Here is a 7434-nt window from a genome sequence, read left to right as displayed (position 1 = left end):
ATAGTGGCCTCATAAAATGAGTTAGGAATGAATCCTTCCTCCTCAATTTTTTTGATTAGTTTCAGTAGGAATAATACCAGTTCTTTTTTATACATTTGGTAGAATTTGGCTATGAATTCATCTGGTCCTGGGCTTTCTCTTTTTGGTAGGCTTTTTATTATGGATTCAGTTTTGGAACTCATTATTGGTCTGTTCAGGGATTTAACTTCTTTCTGGTTCAATCTTTGGAGGTTGTGTGTTTCCTGGAATTAATCCATTTCTTCCAGGATTTTTAGCGTGTGAGCATAGAGTATTTGTAGTAGTCTACACGGGCCTTTTTTCCCCCTGTGAGGTCGATGATCATATCTTCTTTTCATTTCTGATCATGTTTGTTTAGCTCTTCTCTCTTTTTTTGTCTTTATTCATCTTGCTAATGGTGTATCAATCTTGCTTATTCTTCCAAAGAACAAATTTCTTTTATTGTCAGTTATTGTCTGACAATAAAAGTCTTTTATTGTCAATTGTTATCAACAAATTAATTGATCTTTTGTATGGTTTTTCACATCTCAATTTTTTTTTCAGTTCAGCTCTGATTTTGGTTATTTCTCATCTTCTGCAGGTTTTTGGGTTTCTTTGCTCTTGTTTCTCTGGTTCCTTTAGGTAGCATATTTAGTTGTTAATTTGAGATCTTTCTGACTTTTTGATGTGGATGTAGCACTATAAACCTTTATCTTAACACTATTTTGGCTGTGTCCCAGAGATTCTGCTATATTGTATCTTTGTTTTCATTAGTTTAAAATAATTTCTTAATTTCTGCTTAATTTGTTTTCTCAGGTGTCATTTATGAGCAGGTTGTTTAACTTCTTGAAATTTTATGGTTTGAGTGATTTTCTTAGTATTAATTTCTATTTTTATTCTGCTGTAGTCCAAGAGTATGGTCGGTATGATTTCAGATTTTTTTTAATATGCTGAAGATTGTTTTGTCTGATTGTGTGATAGATTTTAGAATATGTGCCACATGCAGATAAGAAAAACGTATATTCTGTTTTTTGGAATGTAGACTTCTGTATATGTTTATTGGGTGCATTTGGTCAAGTGTCAAGTTCAGGTTATATATATCTTTGTTAGTTTTCTGCCTCAATTATCTACGTAATACCGTCAGTGGAGTGTTGAAATCTCCCACTATTATTATGTAGAAATCTAAGTCTTCTCATAGGTCTCAAAGAACTTGCGTTATGAACCTGTGTGCTCCTGAATTGGGTGCATATATATTTAGGATAGTTAAGTATTCTTGTTGAATTGAACTCTTTACCGTTATGTAAGCATATCTTTATCTTTTTTAATCTTTGTTAGTTTAAAGTCTGTTTTGTCTGATATTAGAATAGCAACTCCTGATTTTTTTTTTCTGTTTTCCACTAGTTTGGTAGATTCTTCTCCATCTTACTTCAAGCCTGTGGGTGTCACTGCATGCGAGATGGATCTCTTGAAGACAGCATATCATTGTGTCTTGATTGTTTATTCAGTTTGCCACTCTGTGTTTTTTAATTGGGGCACTTAGCCTGTTTTCATTAAAGATTAATATTGAAATGTGCAGATTTGATCCTGCCATCATATTGTTAGCTGGTTCTTAGGCAGATCTGTTTGTGTGGCTTCATTATAGTTTCAATGGTCTATGTACTTAAGTTTTTGTGGTGGCTGGTAACAGTCTTTCTATATTAGAACTCCTTTCAGAATCTCTTGTAAGGGAGGTCTGGTGGTAACAAATTCCCTTAATATTTTCCTGTCAGAGAAGGATCTTCTTTCTCCTCTGCTTATGAAGCTTTCTTTGGCTGGATATGAAATTATTGGTTGAAAATTCTTTTCTTTGAGAATGCTGAATATAGACCCACAATCTCTTCTAGCTGATAGAGTTTCTGCTGAAACCTGCCCCTTCTCTCTAGCCACCTTTAACAGTTTTCCTTTCATTTTGACATTGGAGAGTCTGATGACTATATGTCTGAGGGATGGTTTTATTGTGTAGTATCTTGCAGGGCTTCTCTGCATTTCCTGAATTTAAATTTTGGCCTCTCTAGCAAGACTGGAGAAATTTTCACGGAAGATATCCTGAAATATGTTTTCCAAGTTGCTTTCTTTCTCCTTCTCTCTTTCAGGGATGCCAATGAGTCATACATTTGGTCTCTTTCCATAATTCCATATTTCTTGGAGGTTTTATTCATTCTTTTTTTTAAAAAAAATTGTCTAACTCAGTTAGTTTGGAGAACCAGTATTCGAGCTCTGAAATTCTTTCTTCTGCTTAGTCTAGCCTGCTGTTAATACTTATAATTGCATTATAAAATCCTTTCAGTGTGTTTTTGACTTCATCATATTAGTTTGGTTCTTTCTTATGATGGTTATTTCATCTACTAGCTTCTGTATCATTTTATTGAAATCCTTAGAAACCTTGGATTGGGTTTTTACTTACTCCTGAATCTTGATGATCTTCATTCCTAACTATATTCTGAATTCTATTTCTGTCATTTCAACCATTTCAGCCTGGTTAAGAGCCCTTGCTGGGGAATTAGTGTGCTCATTTGGAAGAAAGAAAACACTATTTTTTTGAGTTGCTAGATTTCTTGCACTGGTTCTTTCTCATCTGTGTAGACTGATGTTCTTTTAACTGTGGTGTAATTTGAGTATAGTCATTGACTTCCAGATATTTTCAAAGGGTTGAAGCTGAGTGCAGGGAGTGCAGGGTCTTTATTTATAGTTGCATTCTTGCCCTTGGTTTTACAGGGGAATATATCAGCCAGGTATTTTTGGTATTGAAATTTGTGCTGTAATCCTGCATATGGTGCTTAATTGTAATGGCCCTGTGATAGGCTCTTTCTCAGCCACATGGCTCTTCTGTATTTCCACATTATTGCAGCTGTGCTCCATCTCAATGCTCTGAAAGTGTGAGCTCATCTCCCTTTAAATGCTGGTTGCAGATCTTGTCTTGGAACTCCCAAAATGCACACTGTAGCTCTGGGGTGAGCTCAGGCTTTATGTTCCTTCCCGAGAGTGGAGGCAGTAAGAGAAGTGATCATAGCAGTGGCTGTGGTAGAGAGCCTTTCACTTGTCTCTTGGAGATCCACTACCAAGGGAGAGCTTCTCCCAATCAGTGTGGTTGGCCCAGGGTGTGACAGCTGCATGGTAGGCTTAAGCCAGGAGGCCCTGCTTGGTGATGAGTAAGGTGGGCAGGGGATTCGTGTGGGAGACAAATTGGCCTCTCCTCCTTAGGGTGGCTGCAGCTTTCTGGAGTTGTAGTTAAAGCATTCAGGATCTTTGCATCCTCCCAGGTCTGAGGACAGTAAAGGTGATACCACTGCAGCAACAATGACAGAGGGGAATTCAATTGCCTCTGGGAGCTGCACCTCAGAGAAATATAGAGCTGCTGCTTTTGGGAATGTTCAGGCATAGGATGGGGAAGCTGTGCTGCTGGCCAAAGCTGGGAGCCCAACTTGGTGAAAAATTAGGGATTGAGGGCTCACAGAGATGAGACTGGGGTCCCTTCTCTACTGTGGCTGTGTCTTCTCCAGATTGAAGGTACTAGTGGCAGAACTGCTACTGTGGCAGTGACAGAGGGATTGTTGGTTGCCTCTGTGAGCCCCTCCCCAGGGAAACACATAGCCATTAACATTGGGAATGCCCAGCTGGGGATGGTTTGGCTTATCTTCAGTCCTGAGCTAGCAGCCCTGCCTGGTGATGAGTGGGGCATTGGGGATCGCAGGGAAGAGAGCCTGGGCTTCTCTCCTTCTGGTGGCTGCAGTGTGTTGGAGGTTGCAGCATAGTAACAGGGCCTTTTGTTCCTTCCCCAGAGGAAGAGACAGCCAGCCATTTTTGTGGCCCCACAGCTCTCACTTCAGTTGCCCTCAGGCTCAGGAGGGAATGTAGTTGTTGGAGACTGATGCGGAACCCCCTGCACAGCACAACAGCCTTACTGAAAAGCAGCCAGACTGTTTTCCACGCGGGTCCCTACCTCTGTTACTCTTCCCTGGACAGTGCCTTCCTACTTAGGCCCCCAGCACAATCACTCTGCCACCATCTGAACACTTTAGTCAGTGGCAGTTCTGCATTTCTCTGAGGAGGAAATCCCAGAGACAACCCACAGCCCTTCTGCCATTGCAGCAGCAGTGGTCCCACCCTTACTGCCCTCAGGCTAGAGAAGGAATAAAGGGCCTGGTTACTATGCTGGAACCTCCAATACACTGCAGCCACCAGAAGGAGAGAAGCCCAGGCTCTCTCCTGTGAGCCCCCATGCCCCCTTCATCAGAAGGCAGGGCCCCCAGCTCAGGAATGAAGATCAGCAACCCCATCCCCAGCTCAACATTCCCACTGGTAGAGTCTCTGTGTTTCCCGGGAAAGGGGCTCTCAGAGGCAACCAACAGGCCCTCTGCCACTGCCACAGCAGCAGTTTTGGCCCTGCTGATCTCAGACCGGAGAAGAAACAATGAACCTGAGGGCTTTACTCATAGTTCCAGCAAGACACACTCACCATACAGAGAGAAGCCCAGTCTCTTCTATCTGTGAGCCCTTGACTCCTGAGGGCTCCCAGCTTGGGCCAGCAGCATAGACACCCCACCCCATGGCTTAACATTCCTAATAGCAGCAGCTCTATGTTTCTCTGAGGTGGAGTTCCCAGAGGCGATTAAAAGCCCCTGTCATTGTTGCTACAGTCATATCTACCTTGCTACACTCAGACTAGGAGCTCTGTCCAAAGAAAATTCAGAGCTTCTCCCAGTCTGAGAACTCAGGAGGACCTGGGGTAGCCCACTAGTGTCCCAGGTTAGTGGACCTTATCCTAAGAGATGTAGTGGTGGTAAAGCCTACAGTTCATTGCTGCTCAGTCCCATTATTTTGGTCCCTTTCCTGGGGGCATGTGAGGGAACATGGCTTCCCCTGTTGCTGGAGCTGCAGCCACTGGTGCTGGGGTGCCTGAGTGGCAGCTCTGCCCAGACTCCTCATAGTTCTTTCTGTGTTGGTCTGCAGGCCCTGATTGAAGGGTGGTGGTGGTCATGGGGGATTTCTTGAGTCCAGGGATGCAAAGGTCCATGACAGAAGTATAGGTCCCCCAGGATTCTCACTCACTCACTCACTCACTCACTCACTCACTCACTCACTCACTGTTTTCCTGCAGTCAGGGGCCTCCCCTGGCTCCATGCCACTTCTGGGTGGGCAGTTGTCCTGTCTTGCTCTTCTCCATTCTCTGTGGGTCGTATTGTTTTCTTGAAGAATCTCAATGTCTCCACCTGGGTGTTCCAGTTGAACCACTATTGTTTATTACCCACTTTTCTCTCCTTGAGAACAGCACATATTAGATGCTTCTAATCAGCCATCTTGGCTCCATCCTCAATTTTTCTTATATATTCTAATACAGTTTTTAATATTTTAATGGGCATGGAAGCAAACCTAATTTCTGAGCAGGCAACTTTGTATTCACTGCTATAACTCCTGGAATTACAAGAAGAAAGAAGGCAGTATATTTGCTATCTATTTAATGCTTACATTAACACATAGTTGTATTTTATTTTTATATTTGGAGAAATTAAGACATACAGAGAAAGTCAATAGTATGCCTAAGGCTCACCTAACTATTAAATGTGTGAGGCTAGGTTTAAGTCCATATCTACCTAACCAAAAATGTTATAATGTAGAGTACATTTTTGGTTAGATATGGACTTAAACCTAGCCTCAAACATTGTACAATGTAGTCTTTTAAAAAAAGATAATATTCTCAACCTTTCAATAAAGGCAAGCAAATAAACAAACAAAAACTAATAGAAAGATTGGGAGGCAAAGAATGTAGAAATGTATGACAGATCATTTCCCTCTTTTGTGCTCCTCTCGGAATCTCTATATCTTTTCCCTGAAATTCAACATCAGGGGCTACTGACAGCATTAGGAGATACATTTGACTTTTATTTATTTATATATATTTTTAGAGATGGGGTCTCACTCCATTGCTGAGGCTGGAGTGTGCTGGCATGATCATAGCTCACCGTAAGCTTGAACTCCTGGGCTTAAGAGGTCCTCCCTCCTCAGCTTCCTGCAGGTGATACATTTTAGATAATAATGATTTAAGTTAGCTTAAAGAAAATATGTCAGGAAGACCATCTTTCGATATTTTTGACTGCAAACATCAATTTCCTATTGTAATGGAACAATGGATACATTTTGAAGATACCTTTGATTTTTAAAATGGCTATATGATTGTAATAAAATGGTCATCAAAAATTCTCATTTTGCCAGGTGTGGTGGTGCCTGCTGGTAGTCCCAGCTATGGAGGAGGCTGAGGTGGCCGGATCATTGAGCCTAGGATTTCAACACTAGCCTGGGAAACATTGTGAGACTTTGTTTAAAAACAAAACAAAACAAAAATCCTCATTTTTTTCCTAAAGTCCTTTGCATAAAATCTTACAGTATATATTCTTTATATAAGCATATGGTCTGAGAAATAAAAGGAATAAATTTATCTGGTAACTTCCTTCCTTCCCTAGATGACAAGAAATGTACTTTCCATTTTGTCCTGATTGCTAGGAGGCTTCAAACTAACTACTAGGCTTTTGTCTTTTATTATCTTTGTTTGAATGTGTTTATCTGAGTGCATGCAATTTTATTCTAATGTACCACAAATAGTTTCTAGCACTTAGTTTTATACAAAAAAACATACAAAATTAATGTGCAAAAAATATTTTGGTGTTATAACAGATGTCCATTTTTAAAATATACTTTGTTAATATATTTTATTAAGATTGTCTTGTGTTAAGTCAACCCCACTTTAATCTCTTAGCAATTGATATGATTAATTCAAGGTCATATTAACTTTTCTTTATACTATTTTTCTTCATACTATTTTTCTTCCTCCTTCTCCCTTTAATGTTTAGATATGATGTTTATTAAAAAAATTAGAGATGTTTTACTATATCATGGTAAGGAATATTTAGTACTCTCATTGTATTGTCTGATAAGGAACTAAGTTTGCATGCTTTGCTGAGGCAACATAGTTGCAATTAATCTTAAGCAGACTGTATATGGTGGTTTCAGTTTAATTCTTAATGGGTTATATTGTACATAATAAAATTACCGCAGAGAATTGATGAGTAGCATTTAATTAATAGATGGCAGCCTGATCTTAAAGACTGGAATTTCTAAGTTCTCAAAGACATAACAATTCTTGAGAAAAAATATATAAAACATAGTAAAAATATAAAGTGGTGTATTTATGTAGACAATGTAAGCACAGGCTACGAGGGCAAGTGGAGGGAAGGTTATTGATATTTCAAGTATCCGTGGATAGTAGTGGGGTTGCCCAGAGAGCACCTGGGTTGCCCAGAGAGCATAGCCTGAAGAAAAGGTTTGAACACCACCACTTCCTTACAAAACAGGAGTGAGGCAAAAGGGAAATGAATCTAGGAAAGAGGAAGAGCAAATAAAACA

The sequence above is a fragment of the Gorilla gorilla genome, chromosome 13, assembly GCF_029281585.2.
Source record: "Gorilla gorilla gorilla isolate KB3781 chromosome 13, NHGRI_mGorGor1-v2.1_pri, whole genome shotgun sequence".
NCBI lineage: Eukaryota > Metazoa > Chordata > Mammalia > Primates > Hominidae > Gorilla > Gorilla gorilla.
The sequence above is the reverse complement of the archived record's forward strand: the minus strand, read 5'-3'. Positions refer to the sequence as shown.